The sequence below is a fragment of the Phascolarctos cinereus genome, unplaced genomic scaffold (genome assembly GCF_003287225.1).
Source record: "Phascolarctos cinereus isolate Bilbo 61053 unplaced genomic scaffold, phaCin_HiC Scaffold_726;HRSCAF=1367, whole genome shotgun sequence".
Classification (NCBI taxonomy): Eukaryota; Metazoa; Chordata; class Mammalia; order Diprotodontia; family Phascolarctidae; genus Phascolarctos; species Phascolarctos cinereus.
This window is the reverse complement of record NW_027556098.1, coordinates 79532040-79543258: the sequence shown is the minus strand read 5'-3', so window position 1 is coordinate 79543258 and position 11219 is coordinate 79532040.

Here is an 11219-nt window from a genome sequence, read left to right as displayed (position 1 = left end):
AAATTTAACAATCAGTTCTCTCTAGCCTGTTTGAGCTGGCTCCAGCACATTCCTGAGTATAGAAGTAACTAATTCTCTGAGAACTGGAGAGAACTACACTACCCTCTGGCGTTGCTGGGAGCAGTCAACTGTTGAAGTGAGCATGGGACTGCCAGCATTTGACTCATCAACAAATAAAGTCAGGCAGTTGGAAGCTATATCCCCTGATAGGGGTGTATGGGGTGTTCAAAGAAAACTAGCACCTCTTGTGTGTGGGCTTGCTGAGCCCTTTTCAAGGCTGCTCATCCACCTTTGATATCTACCTGTTACCCACCTCTCACTTGTGGCTGCAAGAAGACATAGCAGAAGGGCTAAACCAGGTTGAGGGTAACAGAGGGGCCTCAAACCCATTAGGGGGATGTCTACTGCAAGCATGTGGAAACTTCTTCCATCAGAATGAGCAGATGAAAACAATTTGTTCCAATGGGTCATGAAGTTGGCAGAAGTGGGTGCTATGGAGTTCTTGGAGCTTGGCCACACATCAAAGACATTGCATCCTGAGCCATTGCTGATCATCTTGATTTTTGTCTTGCCTTTGAATTTCAATGACTCTGGAAGAGACAGCAAATCTGCCTCACTTAAATCCAATTCACATGAAAGTCAAGACATCAGTCTCATGATATCACTGGTCCTCTTCCAGAACTAGAATGAAGGATGAACAACAGTGGGAAGAGATGTACTTTGGGGGTAGCTAGGTGGCACAATGGATAGAGCCCTGAAGTCAGGAGGACCTCAAACCAAACACTTGACACTTAGTACCTGTGCGACCCTGGGCAAGTCACTTAACCCCAATTGCCAAAGAGAGAGAGAGAGAGAGAGAGAGAGAGAGAGAGAGAGAGAGAGAGAGAGAGAGAGAGAGAGAGATGTACCTTGACCCCAACATCAGGATGTCATTGGGCCTCACTCAAAAGACAAACAACACCCCCTGGTGGTTAAAGTTTAAAACTTAAACAATAGTAGGGGTGGTTTTCATATTATGGTATTTAATATGATGATAATAATAGCTAACATTTATAAAGTAACTGGCATTCTTTACCCTGCTAACCCTGGTGTTATTGATGAACAGCAGTAATGATTAGAGTTCAAATTTATATAGTGCTTTAACATTTACAACTTGTTTTTCATCATAACTCTACAAGTAAAAACTGAAAATATTATTTACTAGCTCCATTTTGTAAGTGAGGGAACTGAAGAGGCAAAGTTCCTTACTCAGGGTCACACAGCTAGTAAGTGCTAGGGCTATGATGTGAACCTAGATCCTTGCTTCCTCCATGTCTAATGGTCATTCAAAATACTATCCTGCCTCTCAAGAAAACCTCAATAATTCAAATTTAGATGAATCAATCAACAAACATTTATTAAACACCTACTATGTACTTATATAAGGGCAGCTAGGTGGCATAATTGGTAGAGCACTGGGCTTGGAACCTGGAACCAGGAAGACTCATTTTCCTGAGTTCAAATTTGGTCTCTGACACTTAGGAGCTGTGTGACCCTGGGCAAGCCACTTAATGCTGTTTGCCTCGGTTCCTCATCTGTAAATGAGCTGCAGAAGGAAATGGCAAACCACTCTAATATCTTTTGCCACCCCAAATGGAGTCACAAAAAGTTGGACACGACTGAAATAATTCAACAACAATATATAAGGCACTGGGGATACAAAAACAAGAGTGAAAATTTCCCTGCCTTGAAGGTGTTTATATTCTATTGAGAGACACTATTGTAATTCTTTTTTCTTGAAGAGGCAATGGGGTTAAGTGACTTGGCCAAGGTCACACAACTAGAGTATTATGTGTCTGAGGTCAGATTTGAACTCAGGTCCTCCTAACTCCAGGGCTGGTGCTCTATCCACTGCACCACCTAGCTGACCCAATCCTTTTTCTTGAAGAGGACTGATGACATCAGGAAGGTGATATCTTGACTTGCAAGTGAATTGGATTTAAGTGAGGCAGAGCTTGTGCAAAGTCATCAGCCTTACTCTCTCTTCCAGAGTTATGGGAGTCCAGTGGCAAGACATGGGTCAAGAGGACTGGTGACAGCCCCAGATACAGTGAGGGACCTTGGCCTTTTTAAGCTAACGTCTTTTCCAGATCCAAGTTTGTTTGACGCAAACCTATTCAGTAATTAAGGGCCAGGTAAGAATTGAAACAGAAATGGCTTAGTTTGCCTTCAATTGGCTCAGATAAGAAACTAGCCAATGCTCAGATTCTTAAAATCTAGCCAATAGCTTGCTAATATTCAGATTCCTTCAGAGTCTGGACAATATGGCGGATCTTTAATAAACCTTGTCTTTGGCTGAAAGAAGGCTTCGAAGGATCAAATTCATTTGGGCAGGACCTGCATGTCATGATTTTGGGGACCCAGCACTCCTAACATCTAAACTTCAACACCCCACCACTTCTGTGGCGCATGTGAATAAAGAGATGGTTTGTGAAGTGTTTTTCATTGCTTCAAAAAGAAACATCAAATAAATATATTCAACATTAAAAAAAAAGCAATATGGGCCAAATGGAAAAGGAAGTACAAAATCTAATAGACGGAAATCATTCGTTAAAAATTAGAATTGGGCAAGTGGAGGCTAATGACTCTATGAGATATCAATCATCAGTCAAACAAACAAAAGAATGAAAAAATAGAAGAAAATGTAAAATACCTCATTGGTAAAACAACTCACCTGGAAAATAGATCCAGGATAAAAATTATCATTCCACCTGAAAGCCATGATGAAAAAAAGAACCTGGAGAGCATCTTTCAGGAAATCATCAAGGAAAACTGCCTTGAGGTCCCAGAACCAGAAAGTAAAATAGTCATCAAAAGAATCCACCAATCACCTCCTGAGAGAGATCCCAAAGTGAAAATGCCAAGAAATATTGTAGCCTAATTCCAAAAGTACTAGGTCAAAGAGAAAACACTGCAAGCTGTGAGAAAGAAAATTTAAAAATCATGGAACCACAGTGAGGACTATGCAGGACCTTGCAGCTTCTACATGAAAAGATCAGAGGGCATGGAATACAATATTCCATAAGGCAAGGGAGCTCAGATTACAACCACAGATCAACTGCCCATTGAAATTGAGCACAGTCTTTTGGGGGAGGAGATGGACATTCACCAAAATAGGGGACTTCCAAACCTTCCTGATGAAAAGACCAAGGCTCAACAGAAAATTTGATCTTCAAATACAAGAGTCAAGAGAGACATAAAAAAGTAAACGGGAAAGAAAAAAATAACATGTTATTAATAAGGACAAACTTTATATCCCTACAAGGGCAGATGACACTTCTAACTCTTAAAACTGTATCCTTGGGGCAGCTAGCTGGTGCAGTGGATACAGCTCTGGCCTTGGAGTCAGGAGGACCTGAGTTCAAATCCAGCCTCAGATACTTGACACTAGTTGTGTGACCCTGGGCAAGTCACTTAACCCCAACTGCCTCATCAAAAAGAAAAAAAAGAGAACTGTATCCTTATTACATTTAAAAGGGGTATATATAGACAGAGGGTGTAGCTATAAATTGACTTTGATGTGATGTTAAAAAATATAATTGTGGTGAAAAGGGATTGTTCTGGGAGAAAAGGAAGAGGCAGACAAGGGTAAATTACATCACATGAAAAGGCACAAAAACCTATTATAGTAGAAAGTAAGGAGAGAGACAAGCATTGTTTGAGCCTTACTGTCATAAGATTTGGCTTAAAGAGGGAATAATATAATCAGTAGGTATATAAATCTAACTTACCCTCTAGGAAGTAGGAGGGAAAAGGGGAAAGAAAAGGAGAGAGCTGATAGAAGAAAGGAAGACTGAGGGAGGCGGTGCTTGAAAGTAAAACTCTAGTGAGGAGGGAAAGGGAGAAAGGAGAGAGAAAAGCATAAAAGGGAGAAAATAGGATAGAGAGAAAAACACACATAGAAATCATAACTGTGAATGTGAATGGGATTAACTCTCATAAAACAGAAGCAGATAGTAGAGTGGATTAAGAACCGTAATCCTACAATATGTTGTTTAAGAACCTGAAAAGACTTTTATGAACTGATGCTGAGTGAAATGAGCAGAACCAGGAGAACATTGTGCACAGTAACAACATTGTTCAATGACTGATTTTGATAGGCTTAGCTTTCCTCAGCAGTGCAAGGATCTTAGACAACTCCAAAAGACTCACAATGGAAAATGCTATCCATATCCAGAGAAAGAACTTTGGAGTTTCAATGAAGATACTAATGCATACTATTTGCTTTCCTTTTCTTTTGTTGTTTTGTTTTGTTTCTTCTTTCTCATGGTTCCTCACATTAGTTCTAATTATTCTTTATGGCATGATTAATGTGAAAATATATTTAATATGAATGTATAAGTAGAGCCTATATCAGGCTGCATGCCATCTTGGGGAGGGGGGAGAAAAGAGAGGGGAGAAAATTTAAAACTGAAAATTTTATGGAAGTGAATGTTGAAAAGTAAAAATAAATAAATAAACTATTTTTTTAAAAATGAAAGAATCAATCTGGGATGGGAAGAGCCTCAGAGTTCCTGGCCAGAACAGAAACAATTGCTATTAACACTCATTCAGAGCCATCACAACCCAAACAATGAGTCTTTGAGAAAGACAATATGTACATGAATAAGTGTACACTTTGTGTATGTATATGTATATGTGTATGAGGGTAAGAATCAACTTCATGGATTACTTGTACCCAAGTAAAGTAATTAACAAGATACTCTAAATTCTGTTGCTTTTATCATTTAAGAACACCTGTACTAAATCAGTGAAAGGTATTAAACTAAGTACAAGAGCCATTATATGAAATGAAAAGAAGTGTAATGGAATTGGATGAAGAGACTCAATCATGCCATGTAGGAGCTAGGTAAAATATCAAGCCATTCAGCACCCAGAAGTCCAGGGGTAGCACTGACATGTTCCAGCCATGAACCTAAGAAGAAACTGCTTGGGGAGGGGGGAGAGTAGAGAACCTTGCTAAAAGAAAACCATGAGAACTTTAAAGAAGATTTTGGACTTCCCAATGACATCTTAGTAATTAGTCCCTGAAATAGTAGTGGCTGATAACAATGTCTATGCTGGGAGCCAACAACAAACTAAGTTTAGCTGGATTGAAACACAGGGAGAGTTGGAAGGAGATTATGGTCATATATGAGAACTTCAGAATTACAGATCATGGAGGTAAAATTCTTGTTGGTGACTGATAAGATCAAATGTATGTTAATCTGCAAGTAGGGAATATTTCATTCTTTGTACTTGTTTATCCCTGGCAACCTAGAATTTAGTAGGCACTTAATAAATGTTTGTTGATGATTGGTCCTTATGGGTGGTTGGGGCAGAATGAAGGTGCAAAACATAGGAATTAAGGATACCGATAAACTAGGAAGCAAGGGAATTTGAGGGGACATTAATATTTAAGCTAAAGTCTTCAAAATGATTTGTAGTGGAGAAAAAGACTGTGAATCAAGTACAGAACTCCTTGAAAAGCAAGGGGAAATGACCCACAAGCCAATGAATAACAGCTACTAGGATCTGAAATATAGGACAGAGTAAGCCTCACAGGAGGAGAGGTTACACTAAGTAGAAATGGGAGATAGGTTTGGCAGTGGCCATAAAGATCAAGAAGCATGACTATTCCCTTCTCCAACATGGTCCAGTGTGTTGGTGTTGAAGTTTTAGAGGTTTAGAGGTGCTAGGACTTCAAAATAGTGACACACAGGTCCTGCTCAAATGAATTTGACCCAAGCTTTCTTTCAGTCAAAGACAAGGTTTATTAAAGATTCACCATATTGGCTAGACTCTTAAGGAATCTGAACATTTGGGACATTAGTATTGATGAGTGGGCTGGAGTGAATCTCAGCCCTTGGCTAGATTTTGAGAATCTGAGAACTTAACCAGACCCTTAAGAATCTGAGTACCTTAATGGAGGCCAGATGGACCTTATATACAGAAAGACTGTGGTAGGGATCTAGGAGTGGCCAAGTAGTTTGGCTGGGGTATCTTGATGGGAGTGACTGGGAGGTCACTCCCATCAAGGAGAATGAAGAATAGATAGGATCAAGGGTGGGAAATGAGGGAAGGAGGAATGGGAGGTAATAGACAATGAAGGGCTAGGCTAGGTTAAGGGTAAGAGAAAATTGGGAGACTGGTCATAGCCAAAAGGAAAGGCCAGTTGAGAGGATTACTGGGATGATTGCCTCAGAGGAAGCCAAAGACTTGACCAGTAGGAGAAAAATCAAGGAGAGTTGGGGTGGAGAGGCAGGTTTCTGGTATATCCAATAATAAAATATGAAGAGTGAGCAGTATCTTTAATAGCCAGCCAGAACTATATTATCAAAAGCAATAGCAAATGTAGCATCCCACAGTTTCCTACCATGATCCATCAATCTGCAGTCATGGAATAGGTCCCTCAGAGGATGCCTGCATCAGGTTCAAGGAATTCTGTAGGTTCACATTCCTAAAACTCTGGATCCTGAGGCCCAACCAATATATTTACCTTTTAATAATCAGAGGGCACAATTATTTTAAAGCAAACAGAATAGTAAGAAGTGTAACATCTGTGTAAGTAATCAAATAGCTTCAGGTTCATGTCTCAAGTAGTCAAACAGATATGATTTACAATTCAAGAGGTTTTCCAGATATCTCCTTGCTCCCTTTTTGGTTAAAACAACAATAACAACAACAAAGTTGATTATTAACTTAAAAAAAACACATGGCTATAAAAGGATCTCATTCCTAAGCTAATCTCACTACTCAGGGATGCCATTATTTAAGAATAGCTTAACATACAAGTATACAACATCATGGTATGTTGGGGTGGTTCAAATACAAGTGCATATTTCAGGGCTATCTTTTCCACATAAACCTGGGGTACACTCTACCACAGTTTTATTCAGTACCAATGGGGAAAACTGACACAAATAGAGTTGACAAGTAAGAGAGGTACACACATAAGGATCATGTGGCCAGGATGAATGAAGAGAGGGGTGCACCCTCAGGGAACACCTGTGGCCAAGGCATACATGTGTGTGAGAGAGAGGGACAACTTTCACCTCCAATGTTGCAGGGCCCTGATGTCCTCTCATGAAGTCCCAAGCTGTTCTTCTTGGCTTGTATAGTTTCTTTTCTAGGCTCACTGAGTCTGCTCCCTACATTGTTCTATCTGCTTCCAGCTTCTGGATCAACTGCCAATCCTTGGCTTGGGCACTTCAGAAAGATCTGAACTAACTACTCATGACTTCTCACCCCAAAAATTATTGTCTATTTTGTATATACCAGCATGTGTACATGTTGTCTTCCTGAATAGAAATGTAAGGACAAGTACACTGAAGAAAACAAGTCCCTAAAAAATACAGTTGATCAAATGGGAAAGGAGGTACAAAATCTAATAGAAGAAAACAATTTGTTAAAAATTAGAATTGGGGGGGCAGCTAGGTGACGCAGTGGATAGAGCATCGGCCCTGAAGTCAAGAGGACCTAAGTTCAAATCCGGCCTCAGATCAAACACTTGATACTTACTAGCTGTGTGACCCTGGGCAAGTCACTTAACCCCAATTGCCTAAAAAAAAAATTAGAATTGGATAAATGGAAGCTAATGATTCTACGAGAAAGCAAGAATCAGTCAAATAGAAACAAAAGAATGAAAAAAATAAATTAAAATGTAAAATACCTCATTGGTAAAACAACTGACCTGGAAAATCAATTCAAGAGAGACAATTTAAAAATTATTGGTCTACTTGACAATCATTATGAAAAAAAAGCCTAGACAGTATCTTTTAGGAAATAAAGGAAAACTACCCTGAAGTCCTAGCACCAGAGGGTAAAATAGCCATAGAAAGAATCCACTGATCATCTCCTGAAAGAGATCCCAAATTGAAAACACCAAGGAATATAGTAGCCAAATTCCAAAATTACCAGGTTAAAGAGAAAATACTGCAAGCAGCCAGAAAGAAACAATTTAAATATCATGGAACCACAGTCAGGATTACACAGGACCTTGCAGCTTCTACATTAAAAGACCATAGGACATGGAATATGATATTCTGTAAAGCAAAGGAGCTTGGATTAAAACCAAGGATCAACTACCCAGCAAAAATGACCATGATCTTTCAGGGGAGGAGATGGATATTCAATGAAACAGGGGACTCCCAAACCTTCCTGATAAAAAGACCAGAGCTCAACAGAAAATTTGATCATCAAATACAAGACTTAAGAGACATAAAAAGGTAAATGAGACAGAAAGAAACAACATGCAATTAATAAGGGCAAACTGTTTACATCCCTGCAAGGGAAGATGACACTTGTAATCCTTGAGGACTATATTGTTATTATACCATGTTACAAAGATATACATAAAGGGGGTGGGTATAAATTGTCTTTGATGTAATGATAAAAAAAATCTAATTAAGTGTTTTAAATGGATCCAAGTAAGTGAATTAATCTGATCTAACTAAGAAAATGTACTGAGAGAAAATGAAAGGAGGAGGCAGACAAGGGTAAATTACATGACAAGAAAAGACACAAAATCTTATTTACAGCAGAGGGAAAGAAGGGGGGGGGGTGAGCATTGTTTGAACCTTACTCTCATCAGATTTGGCTCAAGAAGGGAATAACATAATCAGTTAGACATAGAAATCTAACTTGCCCTATAGGCAGTAGGAGGGGAAAAAGGGAAAGAAAAGGGATGGGTGATAGAAGGAGGGAAGAAGTAGTAAGGGTAAAGGGGAAGAAAAGGGAGGTGGCTAATCGAAGGGAGGCGGGACTGAGGGAGGTGGTGGTCAAAAACAAAACACTAGTGAGGAGGGAAAAGGAGAAAGGAGAAAGAAAAGCATAAAGGGGGGGGGGAAGATGGAGAGAAAGACACAGATAGTTATCATAACTGTGAATGTGAATGGGATAAACTTTCCCATAAAATGGAAGTGGATAGCAGAATGTATTAAAAACTATAATTCTATAATATGTTGTTTTACAGGAAACACATTTGAAACATAGGGACACAGACAGGGTAAAGGTAAAAGGCTGGAACAGAATATATTATGCTTCGGCTGAAGTAAAAAAAAGCAGCAGAAGCAATCCTGATCTCAGACAAAGCAAAAGCAAAAACAGATCTTATCAAAAGAGATAAGGAAGGAAACTACATCCTGCTAAAAGGCACCATAGATAATGAAGTAATATCATTACTAACCATATATGCACCAAATGGTATAGTATCCAAATTCTTAGGAGAGAAGTTCAGGGAGAACTAGAAGAAGAAATAGGAAGAAATAGACAGCAAAACTATACTAGTGGGGTACCACAACCTTCCCCTCTCAGAACTAGATAAATCTAACCACAAAATAAACAAGAAAGAAGTTAAGGAGATAAACAGAATATTAGAAAAGTTAGGCATGATAGACCTCTGGAGAAAACTGAATGGGGATAGAAAGAATTCCCTCTTCCCCTTATTATACTTTGCAAGAGGCACAATCAAATCCTCAAGAACTAAATTATTCCTCCATAGCTAGTCCTTATCCCCATTGCTTTTAAAGCACCTGTTTTCTCCATTTTAAACTTTCAGCCTCTTCTATTCTCCTACATGATTGAATGGACATAGGAAAAGCACCCAGACAATCCTCAGATTCATTTCCTAACTCTTCACATACAAATGGACTACTCAAAATTTCATGCCCTTATATTTCATTGTCTTTGCTACCTGTCCCTGATATCCTTTAATTTCAATAAGCAAATAAGATTCATTTAATTAGAAGTCTCCTAAGCAATTCTTAATATACTAAATATACATAATAAAAAAGATATAAAATATCAATCCACAAGAATTTATAAAATATCAATTATGTGCCAGGCACTGGGCTAGGCATTGGGGATACAAAGGCACAAGTAAAACAGTCTCTGGCCTCAAAGAGCTTACATTCTATTCAGGAAGATAACATGTACACATGTTGGTATATACAAAATAGACAATAATTTTTGGGGTGAAAAGGAATTAGTAGTTGGGGAGAAAGATCAGGAAAGTCCTTATACATAAGGTGCCACTTGAGCTCAGTCTTGAGGGCAATTGGGGATTTCCAAGAAATAGAGGTGAGGAAATAGTACATTCTAAGCATAGGGATCAACTAGAGCAAAAGCATGGGTATGGAAGATGCAGAGCTGTATTTGGGAAATGGTGATGCTATTTTAGCTGGACCAAAAAGAATATAAAAGAAAATAACATGTAATAAAGCAGGAAAGGTAGGCTTAGGCCAGATTGTAAGAGCGTTAAATGACAGAGGAAATTATATTGATTTTAGAAGTGACCGAGAGCCACTGAACTTTACTGAGTAAGAGAGTGACATGATTAGAGCTATACTCTAAGGAATATAACTGACAACTATGTGGAGGGTAGATTGAAGAAGGGATAGATTTGAAACAGGAAGACCAATTACAAGACTCTTGTAGTAGTACAGATGAGATGTGGCAAAGGCCTAAACTAGGGTTATAGCCATGTGAGTAGAGAAGGGGAGCTGTTGTGAAGGTAGATTAGATAACTGTTGTGGGATGAGTCAAGTTATGAATCAAGGATGACACCAAAGTTGCAAACCTAAGTGACTGGAAGAATGGTAGGACCCTTGACAGAAATGGGTAAGTTTAGAAGAGGAATCAGTTTTGGGCAAAAGATAATGAGTTTTGTCTTGGACATGCTGAGTTTGAGATGCTTACAAAACATCCTTGACTGAAGAACTTTGGAACTGAATGTCTAATAGGCAGTTGGTGATTGGAGCTCAGAAGAAAGAGTAGAAGTGAATAGAACTATAAGTTATTGGCACAGATATGATAATTCAATGAGAACTGATGTGGTAACCAAGTGAGATAACCTAAAGAGAGAAGAGAAAAACAACTAAGTTAAAGCCCTTGGTATGTTCAAGATGGGGGCATGATATGGATAATAAGCCAGCAAATGAAACTGTAAATGGGTATTCTGACAGGTAAGAGGAGAACCAAGATAAAAGTGCTTCCAAAAAAAAGCGGGGGGGGGATAGGAGAATCAGGAGGAAAGAGTAGTAAACAGTATCAAATGTTACAGAGAGCTAAAGGATTAGGCTTGAGAAAAGGCCATTGGATTTGGCAGTTAAGAGACCATTAGCACCCATGAAGAGAGCAGTTTTAGGTATGGTCAGAAGCCAGATTTGCAAGTGGCTGAGAAATTGATGAGAAGAGAGAAT